Source organism: Dendrobates tinctorius, unplaced genomic scaffold (genome assembly GCF_039654945.1).
Source record: "Dendrobates tinctorius isolate UK_male_01 unplaced genomic scaffold, ASM3965494v1 ptg000003l, whole genome shotgun sequence".
Classification (NCBI taxonomy): Eukaryota; Metazoa; Chordata; class Amphibia; order Anura; family Dendrobatidae; genus Dendrobates; species Dendrobates tinctorius.
The window spans coordinates 5,969,931-5,991,265 of record NW_027361671.1 but is presented as its reverse complement, the minus strand read 5'-3'; the positions used below and the strand labels follow the sequence as shown (position 1 = coordinate 5,991,265).

The following is a 21,335-nucleotide window of genomic DNA, read 5'->3' as shown; positions in this document are numbered from 1 at the left end:
CTAATCGATCATACCACTTGACAGATTTATTCTTATCAGAAGCAAAGACAACGCAACTGATCACAGCAGAGATCTAAGATTTGCAGTTTTAACTTATGGCTTTATTGTATGAAGTGACATGTTTCACAGACCAACCATAAACTACAAGTTGTTTGTAAAGCGTCTGGTATAAAGGTCACTTTTAATGTAGAAATTTCTGTGTGATTTCTATACAAATCAGACTTACAATCAATATAAATTACATGATTTATGCAAGTGACTAGTTGATAAATGTTTTGAATATAGTTAAAGTTATTGAGCGGTCAATAAACATCTGCGCATATAGATGATAGATAATAAGTATGATAGATGATAGATAGATAGATAGATAGATAGATAGATAGATAGATAGATAGATACTGTAGATAGACAGAATGATCATATTCACAGCATTCTCAAACTGTTAAAATATCAGTTTATTTCTTAGAAATTAGGATAATGAGATAAACAGACCATTATTGTCTAACTTTCCTATAATGAGAAATCCTTTTTGCTTTCTTTTAAAGGGGGTGTACAGTATTTTATAACTGACAGACAAATATGCAGACAAGCATATCTGTAATTGTCTAAGGCTTCTTTTACACTTGCCGTGCTTTTGCGGCCCCAATGCATTTCTATGAGGCAGTAAAAACGGCCTGCAAGAATTAGTAGGAGGGCCGTGCTCCGTATGGCCGTATTTGCGGCCATGAAAAAATATCGAGCTTGCTCGATATTTTTCACAGCTTATGGACACGGCTGCAATGCATTTCAATGGTACAACAAAAACAACGTTAAGTTGTTTTTGCGGTACACCGTATTTGCGGATCGCCATTTTTTTTCCCCTGCTATTTGTTATAACAGGGAAAAACGGCGATCAGAGAAGGTTTATTGCGGCCTGTTTTTGCGGAATACCGTGCAATACAGCCCGCAAAAACGACCTGTAAAACGGGCCGCAAAAAACACGGCAAGTATAAAAGCAGCCTAAGCCGACATTTCACTGACAATCACGTGATTCAATGTGTCTCTACAATTTTTCCCTGTGTGTTCTATTTAACCTCTTCAGGGCTCTGGATTCTTACACATTGTCAACATGCTCCCTCAGGAGGAGAATGTGTGATGAGATGGTGACGATGCATCAAATTCAGAGGTTGGAAGAGGGGCAAACTGGAAGACACCATTGTATCACATGTCTGGCAGCAAAATGCGGGCTTAGAAGCATGCAGTATAATGACTATTACAAATATGCTTGTCTACAGCTGTTAGGACACATGGAGGCAGGTTATAAAGTAAGTTGAAATAATATATTTTGTAAAGGCAAAACAAAGAAAAGCTCAATTAACCAATGTCAAAGGACTAATTTACTCCAATTTCCAAACTGCACCTAGTGTCTCAGTTTGCTATTGTAGAAATCAGAATTCCATCTCCCACTCAGGCTTCAATATAAGGCTATGAGCACACGTTACAGAACTCCATTCCGCGGGAAAACCGCATTTTAAATTCCCGCTATTTTCCCGCCGAAAAACTAGCGATTTGCAAGCATAATTAGCTTGCAGAATGCTAGCGTTTTCCAGGCGATCTGTAGCATCGCTTGGAGAACTGATTGACGGGTTGGTCACACGCGTCAATCATAGTGTTTGACGAGTGTGACCAACTTCTTACTATTGAGGCTTCCTATGCAGCATCAGTAGTAAAAAGATCTAATGTTAAAAATAATTAAAAAAAATAAAAAATGGTGTTTTTCTCACCTTCTGACGTCCCACACAGCGTTCCCGATCCTCGCGATGCTCCCGGCAAGTCCTGTTCCCAGTGATGCATTGCGACAATGACATTTGATGACGTCGCGGTCTCACGAGACCGCTACGGTATCGCAAGACCGCAACGTCATCAAAGGTCATTGGCGCAATGCATCACTGGGAACGGGACCTACCAGCAGCATCGCTGAAGCCTGGGGACGCTGCGAGGGACATCGGAAGGTGAGAATATGATGATGTTGTTATTTTAATTCTATTTTTTACAGGGATATGGTACCCAGAGCCCAGAGGACAGTCTCCTCTCCTCCACCCCCTGGGTACCATCCACAAATGTTCTGCTTACTTTTCGCATGGTGGGCACAGCCACATGCGGAAAGTTAGCAGAACAATGCATTCCTATGTGGGCGGAATTGCCGCAATTCCGCAAAATAATGAGCATGCTGCGTATCTTTCCCGATGCGATTCCGCCACGGGAAAATCTACAGCATGTGCGGAATCCCATAGAATTGCATGGAATGCTGGGTTTTTTAGCGTTTTCGCTGCAAAACGCGCGTTTAAAATCGCCACGAAGATGCAAAAAAATAAGCTACGTGTGAACACAGCCTAAGAGTACTACATAGTAATACAGAATAACTGTATATTTATATTAATTGGAAATTAGAACGGTTTAGAACTTGTAATCATGGGTGTTCTATCAATCTTAGTCCCCTATTTACAGTTTTACCAAGTAAATTTGTTACTACATACAACAGATCTATGGGTCATTTATGAAATAGTTGGCGTAGGAGGGTGGAAAAACATAGAAGCCATAGTTTGGCTTTCTGACTCCACAGATCTGGGTGCTGAAGCTTTCTTTTTCATTGGTAGACTATTTGTAGCACGGATGCACAGAGCCTTGTGTCAACTGCAACACAAGTCTCTCCACAGCTGAAATTTCTCAAGCACTCTATATGATATCCTATGTAATACAAGTGATCCATAACGATCAATAATACAGGATTGGCAGGACTTCCCCATGCAGTGTTCTGGTTAGAAAGGAAAAGCCTTTTTCCTTCTGAGTCCTAATAGTCCAAGAAGAGGAAAAGTACATTGAAGAGTTTGCTCAAAGCTGCATCAAGACGATGATCAGAGATGGTCATTTTATGCACTTCATAAAGTTGCAAGCTAACCACAGACTTGGTACAGAGCTGTAAAGGTACTGAACAGCTGGAACCCTCCGTGTTGTCGGCTACAGAAGACTTTTTGGTCAAGTATACAAACGCGTCTTGTTTTGCATCTTGCAATTTGACCCTTAAGTGTTTTCAAACGACAGAGAGCTGATGGGAACATTTCTATTTCTCGGTATTGAATATCACACAAATAAACAAAGGGCAGACGAAGAGGCTCCAACACTACTGGTAGAGAGATTCTACCTTCTAAATTATGTTTATTTTACCTAAAAACTTTATTTTTCATCAAAGAAAAAGATGTTGTTTTATTACTTATTTTCTACTTTTATGTTGCTAATTTGTTAAAAAGGGATTCTTATTTGGCTGAACAGAAAAGTCTGCACTCTGTGGGACTGCAATGCTCACACTGGCACAATTCCCACATGTTTGCAGCGATAGCGGACAATCACACTATGTGTAATTTGCGTACTTATGGTCAAGTGCCAAAAGAGTCTCAGCTGCTTCTCGAAATGTTTTATTGAGAGCGGCATGTGCCCACATTTATGAAAATCACATACGTGCCGTCATGTGGCAGCCCAATCGTGCTGCAAATACATGGGAATCTGTTATGAATAGGTCACCGAGGAGGATAGCAGAAATAGGCTAGGCCACCTGGAAACCAGAAAGGTTGGTATCTAAGCGGATAGCAGACCCCTAATCCTAACAACACAACTAGCAGTAGCCGTGGGGGGTACCTACGATGCCCTAGACGCCTCGGCACAGCCAGAGAACTAACTAAGCTTAAAGCAAGAAAGGTGAAATCTAAACTGCCCCAGAGTAGAACCCCAAAGAAATAGATAGCCCCCAAACATATATTGTCGGTGAGACAAGATGAGGCACAAACACAGGCAGAAAATAGACTGAGCAAATGATGGGGCCCAAACTGTCTAGATAGGATAGGAAAGGAAAGACACTGTCTGCAATCACGTAAAAACCCTAAAAAATCCAACATGTCTGATGTACAAAAAACACTGAGGTCTCACGACCTCTCCCCCCACTATATCAGCATTCTGGTGTGAACTGGCAGCAAAGCAAAAGAGACTAATATAACAGGGGACTGAACAAACTGACACAAGCTGTAACATATGGAGGGGGGTCCAGCACTGCCCCAGCAGGGAGCACGCTGAACCTTCACAGCAAAGCAGAAAGAGGCAAAACCAGATCAGATGCAAAGGATTAGCAAATGAACAACTTAACTGAAAAATGCAGGATCAGGCAGGAGACAGCAGACCTCAAAATGCACAGGAAGAAACAATCACCAGCAGCAACTGAGGGAAGCCTGCTCACTTATATCCTCCCAGTCAGTAACCCCTGATTTCCAATCATCGTCGTCAGGTGGCAGACTTCTATCAACCCGGCCAGCTCCACAACCCGCAGTAACCACCAGAGGGAGCCCCAACTCAGAAGTCAGATCAAGAGAATTCACAACAGGAATCGTGACAGTGTGCACACTGAGTAACTGCAGATTTTTCAGCCTGGAAAACACCTTCAATACTGTGATAGCTTATTTGACATAGATATGTGTGGCCAATACTACAGCATAATAAGAGAACAGACCAATTTCTGTAATGATAGTTAAGATTGCTATGTCATCACAACTATCTTATTTTCCTTAAGCCAAGAGATATAGAATGCTATTTTTATGTTGACTCTTCTTGTAGGTGAATTTATATTTGTTCATTAATGAATGGTTGTTACTTACCTCTTATATCAGCTCCTACAGTTAATTGTACTGTTATCTTTGCAAAACAGGGATGCAGGGTCACTGAACAATGATGTATGCTGATATGTTGATTATTCATTATACCAGGCAATGCAGTTTGATGACTTGGAAAAAAAGGAGTAAAAACTATGCAAAATGATTAAATAGTCAAACAATGAGAGCTAATATCATCACATCTTCCCCTTGACCTGTGAATAATGGCTTGAAGAACAGTTGTGAACAATAAAAAGGTATAAAGGGATAAGCCTCTGCAACAAGACATCCAAGATATCAAGACATCCAAGAGATTCAAAGAACCAGAGACTCTTTACAAAACCACAGACAGGAACACTCTACAGGATAGCTGCCAGATCATTGCTACATCACGAGGGACACAGATTTGACATTCTACAGGATGCCAGCTTAGAGGACCATGGACCTTGCTGAAAAAATACATATCTGCTCCATTGACCATCATTGAACCCATGGAGATATTTAAAGTAGTCAGGATGTGGACCCAACACTCACCTCAGCCCCAAGGAGTTGTTCGGAGATGCCTGGTTGTGACCATCCGGTCAACTGGCCTTGTACCTCAATGGACTGTCATCTTCCAAACCTTGTCGTTACCATCTCTCTGGGCGTGCCTCAGGTGGGTGTAATTGGCCCTGGAAGCTCTCAAGTCACAGCTGCTCTTATCCCAGTGAGTCAGTGGAAGAGTGAGACTCTGTAATTTTGCACCATCTTGGGATATTTGCTGGGACTGTTCAATAAGTTATTGTTTGTTGGTGGTTCAATAAATTATTGCCACACTGTTTTATCCTCATCCTGTGTTGACCGAGCAATATTATGCCCAAAGTAAAAAGAGAGTGGACATTCAGTGGGATGAACCCTGGTCCATGCGGTCTCGAGCCAGCGGACTAGAGAACCCACTGAACCCATGTCTTCACAATAGTCAGATTCGATTATCAGGAAATAGCCAACTAAATGTAACTAAATGGCTAAATAAATTTAAATAGCAATGATGGAACAACAACTTAGTAAAGTCTTTAAGTAGTTCTATAAAATATAAATAGGGACCTGGCTAAGGCCGGTTTCACATTTGCGTTTAAGGACGCAGCGTCGGCCTGCGCACGGCCGCCGCTAAGCCCCTCCCCCTGCTGCGCCTCCTCCGGTAGCTCTGCCTCCGGGCGCATGACGCTGCATGCGTCCCCTATCTTTATCACTGAGGATGCAGGCCGTGCGCAGCATGCGTTTGGCGGCGCCTGCGTTCTTTTGACGGTGTGCCGAGCGCAACCAAACTGCAACAGGTTGCGTTTGGCGCTGATCGACACACCATCAAAAGGTCGCAGGCGCAACCAAAACGCATACTGCGCACGGCCTGCGTCCTCAGTGATAAAGATAGGGGACGCATGACGCATGCAGCGTCATGCGCCCGGAGGCGGAGCTACCGTAGGCGCGGCACGGGGTGGGGCTTAGCGACGGCCGTGCGCAGGCCGACACTGCGGCCTTAAACGCAAATGTGAAACCGGCCTAACAAGAACATTTTAAGGCTCTAAAGCTTTGTTAACTATCAATGAAAATTCTTTCAACTGTTATTGTACTTGTCATAAATTTCTAAGGGCTCATGCAAACATTTGTGCAAATTAGTGCAAGCACAGGGCACTAATGCAAGGACTAGAAGCGGTTCTTCTCATCAGAGCATGACAGGCTCAACGAAATATATGAAGCTGTCACCCTTGAGTCGGTAGAGCCGCAGCCAGTCCATACAGTGTGGTCCGAGATCAGACCAAAATCCAGGAAAGTCTGCACAAGTACTAATGATTGTATGTGATTACACTTGGCACATTGGTTGCCAAAATGCATTTCATTCTGCAGTTGTCTGTCAACATGACCTAAAGGGTGTCTATACACATCTTTTTTGCAGTCCAGTGCTGAATATTTTTAGGAAATGGTCATCCCAACTGACAAAATATGTTTCAACTGGCAAGAATTGTATTTTATCTGCTTGAATTATTTTCTCACACACACAATCCAAAAGACAACACTATTAAACAATTTTATTTTGGTAAAATAAGCACAAGTGCCTTTACAGCCTCCCTCTGCTCTGTATTTCCCGCCTGGTGCCACACACCTCTGGTTGCTTGACAGTTCATTAATTGTTAAGTCATGCAACAAAGCCAACCAAACAGAGGAAGGTGGAAGTAGATGGGGAATACAGAGGGAAGCTGAGAAGCTTGCAGTGCATCATCACTCCCCAATGAACTTCTGGAATTATGTGTATGTGCATTCAAAAGGTGATTTCTCACAATTGAGCTGCACTTTGGGGGTATATATCCCTTAACCTGAGTCCCATCCTGATATTAAAAGTTTGGGAACCTCTGGTCAAAAGGACTGTTTGTGACGCTAGTCACTTCTCACGGCCAAGCCGTGAGTCAGAGTGGTCAAGGAGTCCAAGTACAGAAGCCAGGAGGGTTTGTCATAAACAGAAGGAAGAGACAAAAGCGTAGTCAGGTAACATTTCGAGGTCAGAGTACCGGGAGGATAAGGATCAGATATGAAGGCGTTAGACAGGCGGATGGTCAGAACGAAGTCCAAGGTCAGGCAACAGGTCAACCAAACAGAACACAAGACAAAAGAAAGCATAAACCTCACAGGCTGAATGTACGTCTAGCGATGTTCTGGGAGACCCAGCTCAGTTAAGAAGCATGGCAATTAACTGGAATAATGAACACATGGAGACAGCCGACGCATCACAGTCTCAGATTGAATAGTCGAGCAGTCAATCAACACACTGACAGCTCAGCACACCCCTGTACCAGATTGGATGGCAAAGCTGTCAGCAACTGCATCCCAGACACACTGAGGGGTGGAACCATGACACTAATATTGTGAACAGTTAAGCAAGTTGAACATGAAATGATCTCTAAAAGACCTAAAACTTAAACATGACACATTTTCTTTGTAAGCAAAAAGTGCATACTGTATATACTCGAGTATAAGCCGAGGCACTTAATTTTGCCACGGAAAACTGTGTAAGCTTATTGACTCGTGTATAAGCCGGGTATGCATTGTCCCCTCATCCCTGTTCTGCTATGCGTGGCTTAACCCGTCGCTATCCTGCTATGCGTGGCTCCCACCATCGCTGTCCTGCTAGGTATGGCTCCCCCCAGTCCCATCGTTGTATGCATGGGCTTGCCCCGTCCCGTCGTTGTATGCATGGCTCCCCTGGTCCTGCCATTGTATGCATGGTTCCCCCAGTCCCATCGTATGCAAGGCTCGCCCCTCCCATCCTGGTATGCATGCTTGCTATTAGAAAGAAAAAAACATCCTACTCACCCTCCTCCAGCGTGCCCTCGAAGCATCTCGCTGGGGCCGGCGTCCAGCAGCTCTTCCTGCTGAGCATTCACGTGGCACCGCTCATTAAGGTAAAGAATATGCGCTCCACGCCTATGGAGATGGAGATACGTGCATATTCATTACCATAATGAGCAGGGCCATGTGATCGCTCAGTACAGGAAGTGCTGCCGGCGCCGGGAACAACGGAGATGCAGCGACAGCGAAGAGACAGGCATGTCTTCTGGAAGCAGGCGGCTGTGAGCGCTATTTAGCAGTGGCACAGGCTTTAGCCACAGCCGTGGGCTCCTGCCGCTGCTCCACCGCTCCCTGTGCCCGGCTGGCTTTCTGGACAATCACTCATGTATAAGCTGAGGGGGACGTTTTCAGCACAAAAAAATGTGCTGAAAAACTCTGCTTATACATGAGTATATATGGCATAATTTCACCTTTTAAATTTTAAAAATTGCAAAAAAGAAAATGGGCCGATGCAAAAGATACAGCACTCTGCATGGTTAGTACCTAGTAGCTCCCCCTTCTGCAAGTATCACAGATTGTAAATGCTTTTTGTAGCCAGCCAAGAGTGTTTCAGTTCTTGTTTGAGGTATTTTCATCCATTCTTCCTTGGAAAATTCTTCCAGTTCTCTGAGATTCCTGGGTCTTCATGCATGCTGTTTTGAGGTCTAGCTACAGATTTTCAATGATGTTCAGATCAGGGGAATGTTAGGGCCATTGCAAAACCTTCAGCTTGCGCCTTTTGAGGAAGTCTATTGTGGGTTATGACGCGTGTTTAGGATCATTATCCGTTTGTAGAAGTCATCCACTTTTCAACTTCAGCTTTTTTCCAGATGGTGTCATGTTTGCATCAAGAGCTTGTTGAAATTTCATTGAATCCATTCTTCCCTCTACCCGTAAAATGTTGCCTGTACCATTGGCTGCAACAGAACCCCAAAGCATGATTGATCTATCCCCATGTTTAATGGTTGTCGAAATGTTCTTTTCGTGAAATTCTGTGCCTTTTTTTCTCCACACATACCTTTGATCATTTTGGCCAAAGAGTTCTATTTTAACCTCATCAGTCCAGAGGACTTGTTTCCAAAATGGATCAGGCTTCTTTAGATGTTCTATTGCATACTTCTGACTAGAAATGGGCGAATCCCTGGATGCTCGGGTCTGGCCGAACTGTTAAAAAAAAAAAAAGTTTGGTTTGGCTACTAGAACAGTACACAAACCCGGACACCATTCACATGAATGGGGAGCCCAAACATCCAGTGTTTGCCAGGCTGTCATGTGCATGTATTAATTTTACTGTTTATCAAACACCCATAGATTCTAACCTCCCATCACAGCAGCTGGATCATGCTGTCAAGCAGCTGTGATCAGAGGTAAAAAGTTAACCTCTGACCACAGGAGCTGGCTAATTCAACTACTACTCCCATCAACCTGTTACCGCTAATAACAGCGACAGCAGGTGGTGGCTGATGGGAGTATTCAACAGGCTGGTTGTCAAAAATGGGGGGATACCCCGTTCTTGTGTAATCAGTGTTAGAAGTTTGAAGCTAATGATATGCTCATGCTCTGGGGTGGGACTGTAGGTAAAGTCTTTACAGGCCTGCCCTGAAGGATAAATATGATCCTCATCATAGAGACAGTCTGTTTGTGCTTCGTGGCGGTCTGTGGGCAGGTCTCTACTTGGTTTCTCTGGCTTAGAGAAAAGAGGAGGAAGATAAGACTCTGCTTACAATCCCACCCCGGAGCACGAGCATATCACTAGTTAATTTATTTTACTCATTTATATAGCACCATTAATTCCACAGAGCTTTACAGACATTATCATCACTGTCCCCGATGGGGCTCACAATCTAAATTCCCTATCAGTATGTCTTTGGAATGTGGGAGGAAACCGGAGTAACCACTGAGTCACCGTGCCATGCAAACTTCTCCCTTATATATCTGGGTGAGATGCCTTTCCGTACCGATGCACTGACTTTGTATATTTATTAAGAGAGGGGCTCTTCCTCCGCCCCTCTGAGCAAGGACCAAATTGTGCCTTACACAGATATATATGTCTGTCCTTTACATTGACATAATGGAAGACTTATGCCATATATAGACGTTTCTTGAAACTTGCTTTTATGGTATCATCTCCCCCTTTTTATTACTGACATTTGCAAAGAGATATGTCTAACACTGCCTCTATATGATTGATGGGTGTCACTTTTGTCTATCTTTTTGCACCTTTTTTCAACATGTTTTAGAATTGCTTGTTAACTAATAAAGACTTTCTTACCTGTTTGAAATATATACACTCTGTTTTCTCCTTTCAATATGCTAGCTTGGAGTGGTTTCCTTGTTTGTGAACAAGTACAACTGGTTGGTATTTTCTTGTCACAATTAATTATGAGACTGGGTTCTTGTCGAATTCCATCAGTCTACACCTGTTGCGGCTAATAACAGAGAGACAAGGCGGCGGCTGAGGGGAGGATTCAACAACCGGCCGGCTGACAAAAATGGGGGGGGGAGTTTTTAGTTAGTGAGATGCTCGTTCTCCAGGCGGGACTGTAGGCAGAGTTTTATCTTGGTGCTCTAGGCCAGAGAAACCAAGAGGAATCCTGCCCATAGGCTGCCCTGAAGCCCAAACATGTTCCTCATCATAGAGACAGACTTTTTGTGCTTTGGGGTGGCCTGTAGGAAGGTCTTTCCTTGTTTTTCTGGCTCAGAGAAGAAGATTAGACTCTGCCTACAGTCCCGCCGTGTGGCATGAGCATATCATTGGCTGAAAACTTCTAACACTGATTACACAAGAATCACAAGATGGCTTTCTTCACCTCAGTTATCATTTTAATCAGTTTAGCACTGCCAACCTGGCAGTGTCTGTAGGTTACTTAGCAAAATCCTGCTAACAGGTTCGCATACACCTGCTTCCTGACCCTGGTCTCTCCTGACATTTGTACAGTTGGAAGACCAGCATTTATGGTCGGCAAGTCCCACTGAAAGAAGTAGATTCAAAATCCTTTAAAGGGAATCTTTCACCCCTTTTTTGAGATATCATATAATGATATCATTCAATTGTGTGTTACGTAAGTATTGTAGTCGTATTTTTTCCCCCCTGTCCCCACACCTTTGATGCATAAATACCTTTGTTATCACTCTTCAGATTTATGGAAATCGCCGCGGTCCGGTCCGATGGGCGTGGCTTATTCTTCCCCCCCACACACCTTGGCTTGCTCTGCGTATTTCGCTATAGTAAGTCTTGCGTTCATGTACGTAGTATATCTGCGGCTGCGCATTGAAAAGACCGTTCGCGCTTGCGCAGTATGTTTTGCCCAAATGTGGGCAAAGCATATAATCGCTACTGCGCATGCGCGGATATTTTTCCCGGCGTCTATGACCCGGAGGTCTTCATATGCATATGAAGACTTCCGGGTCATAGACGCTGGGAAAAATAGCGGCGCATGCACAGTAGCAATTATATGCTTTGTCCACATTTGGGCAAAGCTTACTGCCAAGCGCGAGTGGCCTTATGAATGCACAGGTGCAAATAAACAACGCCATCTGTTAGATTCACAAAAGAAATTACGTCAAGCAAGCCAAGGTGGGGGGAGAATAAGCCATGCCCATCGGACCGGACCGCGGCGATTTCCATAAATCTGAAGAGTGATAACAAAGGTATTTATGCATAAAAGGTGCAGGGACAGGGGGGGGGGAAATTTGACTACAATACTTAGGTAACACACAATTGAATGATATCATAAGATATCTCAAAAAAGGGATGACAGATTCGCTTTAAGGAGGATCTTTTACCAGTAGAGCATGTTATACTAGCCATGTCATGGAATAATGGCTGCATAGGCGAGTACATAGTCTTTGCTAGTTTATTTTTTTAATTATTTTTCCTCTTCGTTGCAGAGATATTAGATTGCAAAGTTTAAATAATAAATTATGAATTCAAGGAGGCGTTACCAGAGATATATCTCTGGGGGGATGTGGATTTTTTCCTCTGCATGACGTTGACTAATTATAAGCAACATGCGTCATGCAGGGGAAAGAAGGAATATGCCCCCAGAAGATCAGAAGAACATGCTTTCTCCTGTGAGATGTAATGACAGAAAGCATCTGATCTCTGCAGCTATTGTGTAGCATAGAGCAGAGCTGAGTGTGAGTACAAACACTTCTTGTAGCTTTCATCTCACTGTAGTCAGTGTGGGGGGAGGGGTACAACAGATTATTTGAGAAAAGCAATCGGTGACGATGATGAAGCTTACAACATGGATAGCACCAATCTTGAGGAACCCCTGTTAGTATCTGTCATCTGATGGCTATAGCACCATGCTCTGGCCCCCAATTATACAACTATATCCCATACAGTGGTATTCAAATGGTCAATGACTCCCAACGTAAAAAAATAACACCCCCACCTTTTTTAAAAGGGCGCATCTGTATTAAAAAAAAGGCAAGTGATATAATTTGCAGACTGTTTATGGACAAACCAGAAATCTTCCTTGCAAATATTTTATCCTAAATAGAATTGAGCGAATATCTTCGGTTCCCCGCTTATTCGGGAAGATATAGCGCTTTGCCGAATAAGCTGCAGAGGGAACCCGGCTTTCTGGATCGCGCCAGCTGATCAGCTGATCGCCGAAGCTGCATGCATCGCGGATGTGTCACAGTCCCAGCACATGCATGGACAGCCTGTGTGTTGGGCTCTCCATGCATGTGCTGTGACTGTCACACAGCAGCGACACATGCAGCACCAGTGCCGATCACCTGTCCAGCCAGCGTGATCCAGGAAGCCGGGTTCCCTCTGCAGCTTATTCGGCAAAGCGCTATATCTTCCCGAATAAGCGGGGAACCGAAGATATTCGCTCAACTCTAATCCTAAACAAGGCCACATAATATACATTATATGAAACAATGAGTGCTGTAACCAAAAAGCTTTGAGGGGAACAAATCTGAAGAAAAATGCCACTCCATTAACACTCTATAATCATAAAGAAGATGTACAAAAAAAAAATTATATATATATGCGTGTATATATATATATATATATATATATATATATCATACTGAGAGATTTCCCTGTGACAGGACTGTATTTATTCATTTTTATTTCACAAATTGCTTAAAAGAAAATCTCCTCTTAGCTTGTGGCCAATTGAACTTACTGAGCTATTTCCACTGATCAAAGGTAGAGTTAAAGGATTTCTCGATTATCCATAGAGATCAGTAGTATGATATGTTTTTGAAGAGAAGAATCAGGTGTCAGGTGTATGGCAGCGACATTGACAGCAGCTCTACAGGAAAAGGAGGAAGAGATTTAGAAGATAAGGAAAAGCCCTTAAATGTGAAACAGATGGGCGCAATGAGGGTTTGATGCGCAGTATCAATGAAAGTGTTGCTAATGGGAGGCATTTCAGGTAAAATCTCTCTTTTCTTTTATATAGTGACATCCCCTGACAAGGTGTTAGTACAATGTCTCTATTGCATAACTGTTAAGGTGTGTGCACACGCTGCGGATTCTGCTACGGATTGATCCGCGGATTTTGCAAAATCCGCAGGTAAATCCGCAGGTGAAAAGACCTGAGGATTAGCCTGCGGGTTTGCCCTGAGGTTTCACACCTCTACAATGGAGGAGATGGTAAACCACAGCGGAATCCGCAGAAAGAATCGACATGTCAATTCTTTCTGCGGATTAGAAACCGCAGCAAATCCGCACCGTCTGCACTGCGGTTTCCATTTCCCAAAGGATATTATGGTACTGTACTGGTACCCTAAGGGTATGTGCACACGCTGCGGATTGGGGTGCGGATTTGGCCACTTGAATTTTGTAAAATCCGCAGGTAAATCTGCAGGTCAAAAGACCTGCTGTTTTACCGGCGGATTGCTCTGCGGTTTTTCATCTCCACAATGGAGGAGATGGCAAACCGCAGCGGAATCCGCAGAAAGAATTGACATGTCAATTCTTTCTGCGGTTTCAAAACCGCGCAGAAAAATCCGCACCGTCTGCACTGCAGTTTTTTATTCCCATAGGGAATAATGGTACTGTACACCGCAGCAAAAACTCCTGCGGACCCGCAGCGGCCGGAACCGCAGCAGAATCCGCAGCGTGTGCACACACCCTAACAGTATGATCGGATTTCCCAGATTGTAACCCCACAGCTTACAAAAATCTATGGGCAAAAGAAACTTGATGGAACCAAATAGTGATGTCAACTTGGAGACATTCAGTGCTTTTCTTTTTGGGGCCTCACCTAGGATGTGATGATGTCTCAGCCATAACTGATGATCAGAGTGCATCCAAAATTAAAAATACAATTTACTTTATATGGCTCTTAAAGGGAATAGGTCACCAGGTTTCTGCTCCCATGAAAGCAGCATAATGTAGGGGCAGAGACCCTGATTCCAAAGTTGGCCAGAGCTCCAATGCATATTAGGGTCTACAGAACTTGTCAATATGAGCGATTTTTGCCGACAATGCATGGATGTCCATGCTGTTGGCGTCTCTGGGCCACATTGGAAGAAGAAGAGTTGTATTGGGCCACACAATCAGCTTTGGTGATGTGACCATGATGTCACCAAAGGTGGTCCTTCTCTTTAAAACTGTACTTATTAAACTGACCTCACATTATCAGTGCAATTTCTAGGAGTTTTTTTTTTTTTTTAAAGAACAGGCAGCCCAGCTAGTAACTATCCCATCAAACCTGAAGCTGTGCAGGGTTTGCAAGGTGCCCACTTAGTGATAGGGGGCCATTAGAAAATAAATTGCTTTTCTCCCTCATTCCCACCACAGGGGTGGCCCGTGCCAAGAAGGTGCGAGGTCACTGCTAAGGGGGTGAGGAGTAGAGATGAGCGACTTTGCCTTTTTTAGGGTCGAGTCGGGTTTCATGAAACCAGACTTTCTCAAAAGTCGAGTCGAATGAAATCGGCCGACTATAGGGAAAAGTCGGGAAATGTCGTGAAACACGAAACCCAATGCAAGTCAATGGGGAGAAAAGTCGGCAGTGAGTGGAGGACTGTAAACACACCTGGCATGAATTTTAACCCTAGAGGCAGCGAAATCTCTCTCTCTTCTCCCTCTCCCGCTATGCTTCGCTTCTCTCATTGGCTGAAAAAAGTCACGTGCAAGCATTCGGCGAAACCCGACTTTGGAGCTTGGGTCGCCCACCGCATGGCCAACTTCACACTGTGGTCGGGTTTCGTTTTATGAAACCCGACTTTGGTGAAAGTCGGCGACTTTTGAATCTGACCGACCTGTTTCGCTCAACTCTAGTGAGGAGGCTTGTTTGCATTTTATGGCATCACCTGAAATGGTGGCTTTGCCTTTCTTTTGCCCTGCTGACCTCCAGGTAGTTCACTGCCCATGGATCCTCTCTCCTAACTCCTGCGCCTCTTTCAGGTTACTTCCACTCCACGTTCTCCTGCTTCACCTCTTTCATTCATTTTTGGTCGGTCTTCTTTTTCCATGCTTTATGCTCCACTTTTATTATTATTATTATTATTTATTGTTATAGCGCCATTTATTCCATGGCGCTTTACATGTGAGGAGGGGTATACATAAAAACAAGTACAATAATCTTAAACAATACAAGTCATAACTGGTACAGGAGGAGAGAGGACCCTGCCCGCGAGGGCTCACAATCTTCAAGGGATGGGTGATAATACAGTAGGCGAGGGTAGAGCTGGTCGTGCAGCGGTTTGGTCGATCGGTGGTTACTGCAGGTTATAGGCTTGTCGGAAGAGGTGGGTCTTCAGGCTCTTTTTGAAGGTTTCGATGGTAGGTGAGAGTCTGATATGTTGTGGTAGAGAGTTCCAGAGTAGGGGTGATGCGCGAGAGAAATCTTGTATGCGATTGTGGGAAGAGGAGATAAGAGGGGAGTAGAGAAGGAGATCTTGTGAGGATCGGAGGTTGCGTGCAGGAAAGTACCGGGAGACGAGGTCACAGATGTATGGAGGAGACAAGTTGTGGATGGCTTTGTATGTCATGGTTAGGGTTTTGTAATGGAGTCTCTGGGCAATTGGGAGCCAGTGAAGGGATTGACAGAGGGGAGAAGCTGGGGAATAGCGGGGGGACAGGTGGATTAGTCGGGCAGCAGAGTTTAGAATAGATTGGAGGGGTGCGAGAGTGTTTGAGGGGAGGCCGCAGAGCATGAGGTTGCAGTAGTCAAGGCGAGAGATGATGAGGGCATGGACTAGGGTTTTTGCAGATTCTTGGGTGAGGAATGAACGGATGCGTGAAATATTTTTGAGTTGAAGTCGGCAGGAAGTGGAAAGGGTTTGGATATGTGGTTTGAAGGAGAGATCAGCGTCAAGGATTACTCCGAGGCAGCGAGCTTGTGGGACTGGGGAGAGTTGGCAGTCATTTACTGTAATTGATAGGTTCGTAGGGGGGGTCACGTGAGATGGGGGAAAGATGATGAATTCTGTTTTGTCCATGTTGAGTTTCAGATATCTAGTGGAGAAGAAGGATGAAATAGTGGACAGACATTGAGGGATTCTGGTTAGTAGGGAGGTGATATCTGGTCCAGAGATGTAGATCTGTGTGTCATCAGCATAAAGATGATACTGAAAGCCATGAGATTCTATGAGCTGTCCCAGGCCAAAGGTGTAAATAGAGAACAGCAGGGGCCCTAGGACTGAACCTTGTGGGACTCCGACAGATAGGGGGCGAGGTGAGGAGGTGGTGTGTGAGTGGGAGACGCTGAATGTCCGGTCTGTTAGGTATGATGAGATCCAGGAGAGGGCCAAGTCTGTGATGCCGAGGGATGAGAGGGTCTGTAATAATAGGGAATGGTCCACTGTGTCAAAGGCAGCCGACAGGTCCAGGAGGAGGAGGACAGAGTAGTGTCGCTTGCTCTTGGCAGTTAAGAGGTCATTGGTGACCTTAGTAAGGGCAGTTTCAGTGGAGTGGTGTGACCGGAAGCCAGATTGTAAGCGGTCGAAGAGGGAGCAAGAAGAGAGATGGGAGGACAGTTCAAGGTAGACGTGTTGTTCCAGTAGCTTGGAGGCGTATGGGAGAAGTGATATAGGGCGATAGCTAGATACAGAGGATGGGTCAAGAGAGGGCTTTTTGAGGATAGGTGTGATGGAGGCATGTTTAAAGCTTGAGGGGAAAACACCAGTTGTTAGTGATAGGTTGAAGAGATGGGTTAGGGTTGGGATGAAGACTGTGGTGAGGTTTGGGATGAAGTGGGATGGGATCGGGTCGAGTGCACAGGTGGTGAGATGTGATCTTGAGAGTAGAGTGGAGAGTCGATCTTCTGTAATGGTGGAGAAGTTGGTTTTGAAGGTGGAGGGCTGGGAAGTCGGGAGGAAGGGCTCTGGGGGTTGTTGACCAAAACTGTCCCTGATGTTATCAATTTTCTGCTTGAAAAATGAGGCAAAGTCTTCAGCTGAGATGAGTGGGGAGGGAGGAGGTGCTGGGGGGCGGAGGAAAGAATTGAAGGTGTTGAATAACTGTTTAGGGTTGTGAGACAGGGAGGATATGAGAGATGAGAAGTAGGTTTGTTTAGCTGTGGCGAGTGTGGTCTTGAAAGTAGTGAGGGACTGTTTGAATGCGATGAAATGCTCGTTGGAGTGGGATCTTTTCCATCTGCGCTCAGCAGCCCTGGAAGCTCGCCTCAGCTCTTTGGTCAGGCTGGTGTGCCAGGGCTGTCTGTTGATTTTGCGAGTTTTGGTATGTGTGAGTGGGGCAGCGGATTTCTTCCTTAATGCCCACCCCGTTCCCTGCGCAAGGACTGACAGATGGGGACAACCATCGGTGTGTTCCATATCTGCATTCACTGCTGTCTTTGCTGTCTAGGAGCGCCCGCTGGTTCCCCTGATTCCTCCCACTGTGGATGGCCCACCACGATTCCATTTGGGCCAGTGAATTGGGGGGAGTACTAGTTGCAAAGGAAGAGGAGTTACTTAAGCTGCCACATCACGCTCGGCTCTATAAGTAAAGCAGTGTACACATGCACAGTGTGCAGTTTGAGAGCGCTACGGAGCGGTGCAGTTTTAAATAAAATGAACTTTATTTAAACCTGTGGCATTATTACATTTTGGGCGATGGACCTATCATGCCGGGTAGAGTTGAGCGACTTTGGTCGGATCGGGTTTTATGAAACAAAATTTGTTTCAGATGAAACTGGTCCTACTAGGGCAAAAAAAGTCGGAGTTTCGTCCGAAACCCGACCCCAATGCACGTCAATGGGAAATAAAAGTCGGCATTGAGTGTTTGACATTCATCCACAAATTTTGTTTCATGAAACCAGATCCGACCAAAGTCGCTCAACTCTAATGCCGGGTACTGGCCCCAAATCTGTACATAGCCCTCTATGATCCACAGCAGAGGGTCGGTCATAAAGGAGTTTGTGAGGTGCTGCGGAGGTGTAGATGTGCCCTTAATAATCAAATATACAAAAAAAGGTTGCACTCTATCATGCTAAAGCATGTCAATGTGGAATATGTGAAATTTGAATAGCAATACATCTTTGGAGTATTAAAAAAAATATGAGACACTTAGCATAAAATTTGGCCAAATATTATTGTCAGTTGGGTCCCTGACCGAGCACTCCGCCCTCCACCAGGTGGTGATTTTAATTACAGCAGGTCCCTACTTACCCATAAATGCAGGCATTGCTGACAGAGGTGTCCACATTCACCCAGGAATTCAGACATCAGCCTTAGAGAGGTATTCACACAGGTCAGGGACCCATCAGACTGAGGCCACCTTGACGATGGTTGATGGGCAGATAAAATTTGGCCAAATATTATGCTAAGCGTCTCATATTTTTCCTAATACTCTAAAGCCGTATTGCTATTCAAATTTCACATATTCCACATTGACATGCTTTAGCATGATAGAGTGCAACCTTTTTTTGTATATTGTACATGGGGGTAGCTCCTCCTGGTTTGCACCTATTCACACTAGTCTGGATGTGCCAGTCAGTTTTTTGTCTTAATAATCAAATAGGCCTACCTGACCTCCAAATAACATTAAATGCCTAATGGTGCAGTTATAGGTTGAAATATTATTGGTAATCACTGCCTCGCCATATCACTATGAGCCATGTAATATCTGTTGGTGTCAGCTTTACAAATAGCAAGAGAGAGTATGAATTACATGTCATTGTGACACATAATCACAAACCAATTCACATAAAATGTTACCTACATTTACAATCCTGTGTTGGGTCGCAATCAGGGCCATCCTGGACTGGATGCAGTCCCTGGGCCGCAGATTGGACACTCCAGGTCTAAAGTGTATGGGGGCCAAATCTGTGCTCCTTGCTGTAGTTTGATCAAATCACTGTCAGCTTTATCAGTAGGAGATTATCACTAAAGAACTAGTAAACCTTCTGCCATGCAGCCCTCTATATTCATGAGCTCTCATGAGCCACCATCAGTGATCGGTACAGTGTATACAGAAAGCTGCCAATCATTGGTGTGGGTGGTGTTATACAGAGCTCAGCATTCAGAGAACTGCTAAATCAGCAGCAGATAAAACAGGGATTTAATTAAAAGTGCAGCAAGCAGCCCATTAAGTGATACATCGCTGGAATCACAGTCACTGGCTCTACATCATACTGCTCTCAGATGGGATAGCAAAAACCTGGTGACAGATTTCCTTTTAATCCAGTATACCATTAAAAAGGTATTCATAAATGACTGAATTGGAAATAACTGGTTATATGCGGCCTTCAAGACAATGGAAACAGACAAGCAGGCTGCTACATAGTGGCAGAGAGGAAGAAAAGTGAGGGGGGAGAGGGGAGAAAAGAAAGGGGAGAAAAGAGAAATGAAAAAAAGAGGGGACAAAAGGGAAAGGTGATAGGGGTATAGAAAAGGGAAAGAGAGGGGAGAGAAAGAGAGGGAGGGGCGTTGAAATTGAAGAGGTGGGAGAAAAGGGAAAAAAGAAAAAAAAGAGGGGAGAAAAAAAGAGGAGAGAGAAAAGAAGGAAAGAAAGAGAGGAGAGTGGATAATTAAGCAAAAACAATTTGCATGACCCTGGCCTTATATGCACTTTGGTGGTCCGTGGCAGCTGAACCAGGGCAGTGCAAACTACCTCGGCCAGCACTTGAACGCCAGCATCCTGGGCAAACGCCCTTGTGGAGCACGAGGGTGCACGTTTTAATATCTTTATTTTCATTTTCAGAAAAGGATGCGTTTCTTAATTAGAAAATTACCAATAGGGGAGAACAACTGTGAGTGCAAATTCTAGGACAATGTACTGCATACAAAAACAGAGAAAAGCTTTCACATATAAACAGACAGAAAACATTGTCTCCTAGATACTAGGGTCACACATGACCCTTACAGGGTGACCCATGGCGTCTCATTGGATTTATGCATCTCAGAAAACACAAGTGCCTACAAGACTAGTCAATTCCCTCAATGAACTGAAAATATGTGCAGCTTGTTTTCCTACTTTTCTGAAAAACTAGTGTTTAGATTACATTGTCAGCGATGCCCAACATAAACAGATTCCCTGAAATCAGGCTCTAACATGCAACAGCTCAGCTGTAATGCGAAAAGCACATACTCAGGCTTAAGACTGGAAAAGTAAATTGATTTTATTATGCCACACAAAAGGATTTTAAGACGTTTCTGGGAACATTACACAGTGACAGTTTACTACAATGTTCTACTCTTTATAAAAAATTTAAAAAAACAGCAAGAACATTGAAAAGTAATTTTTAACTTGTGTATTTAATTAATTTTTTAAGCATGTCCTGCCTATGGCTCCTCATCCATAAAGTAACTGACTAATAACACAATTTCAGTGGGATCAGCCTACTCATTTATGCACGGTCTTTGCTAGCGGGATCCTGCTGTCACATTGATATAATCAGTGCCCTGCCACTAAAATCCTTCAAACGCAGCTCTTACGTTAGAGGGGTTGCCCACTAGTAGGCCATCCCCTTCTCAATCTTTATGTTTTGCCCTGTTAAAATAAACACACTTATACTCACCTCCAGTCCCAGCGCCGTTCCGGCGGTGTTGGCACTCACGTTCGCGGGTTCACATGAGGGTGTTACGTCACCTGAGCCCAATCAGCGCCGGCTTCACAGTCCCCTCTTTCGGACGCATTGAATGCCAACAGGAAGTCCGGGCTGCGGCTGCTCTCCGACTTCTTCTTGTTGTTCGATTTGTCCGACGGTGGAGACAGCAACAGACGCCGACTGGCTTCAGCCTTCCCTATTTCGTCAGAACAGAGTACGCTCTGATGGAATATTGATGAGCTGCAGCCGATCAGTGACCAGACTGACTGCAGCTGTCAGGTGATAGAACAAGGTCATGTGATCTGCCAGAAATAACAGCGCCAACATCTCTGGAATAACG

The 21,335-nt window shown here is 44.4% G+C and overlaps 1 protein-coding gene across 8 annotated transcripts in view; it reads right to left on the bottom strand.

Moving 5' to 3' along the window:
• XRCC4 (X-ray repair cross complementing 4) overlaps nt 1-21,335 on the bottom strand; it is a 530,150-nt gene that overhangs the window by 452,672 nt on the left and 56,143 nt on the right. The window contains exon 1 of one of the 8 annotated variants that reach the window (XM_073582768.1): nt 13,178-13,293. The exons of the other annotated variants lie outside the window; for them this stretch is intronic. The gene's annotated coding sequence lies outside the window, so the exon portion shown is untranslated. Of the gene's footprint in view, nt 1-13,177; nt 13,294-21,335 lie in introns of those variants that run through there. 8 annotated transcript variants of the gene reach the window in all.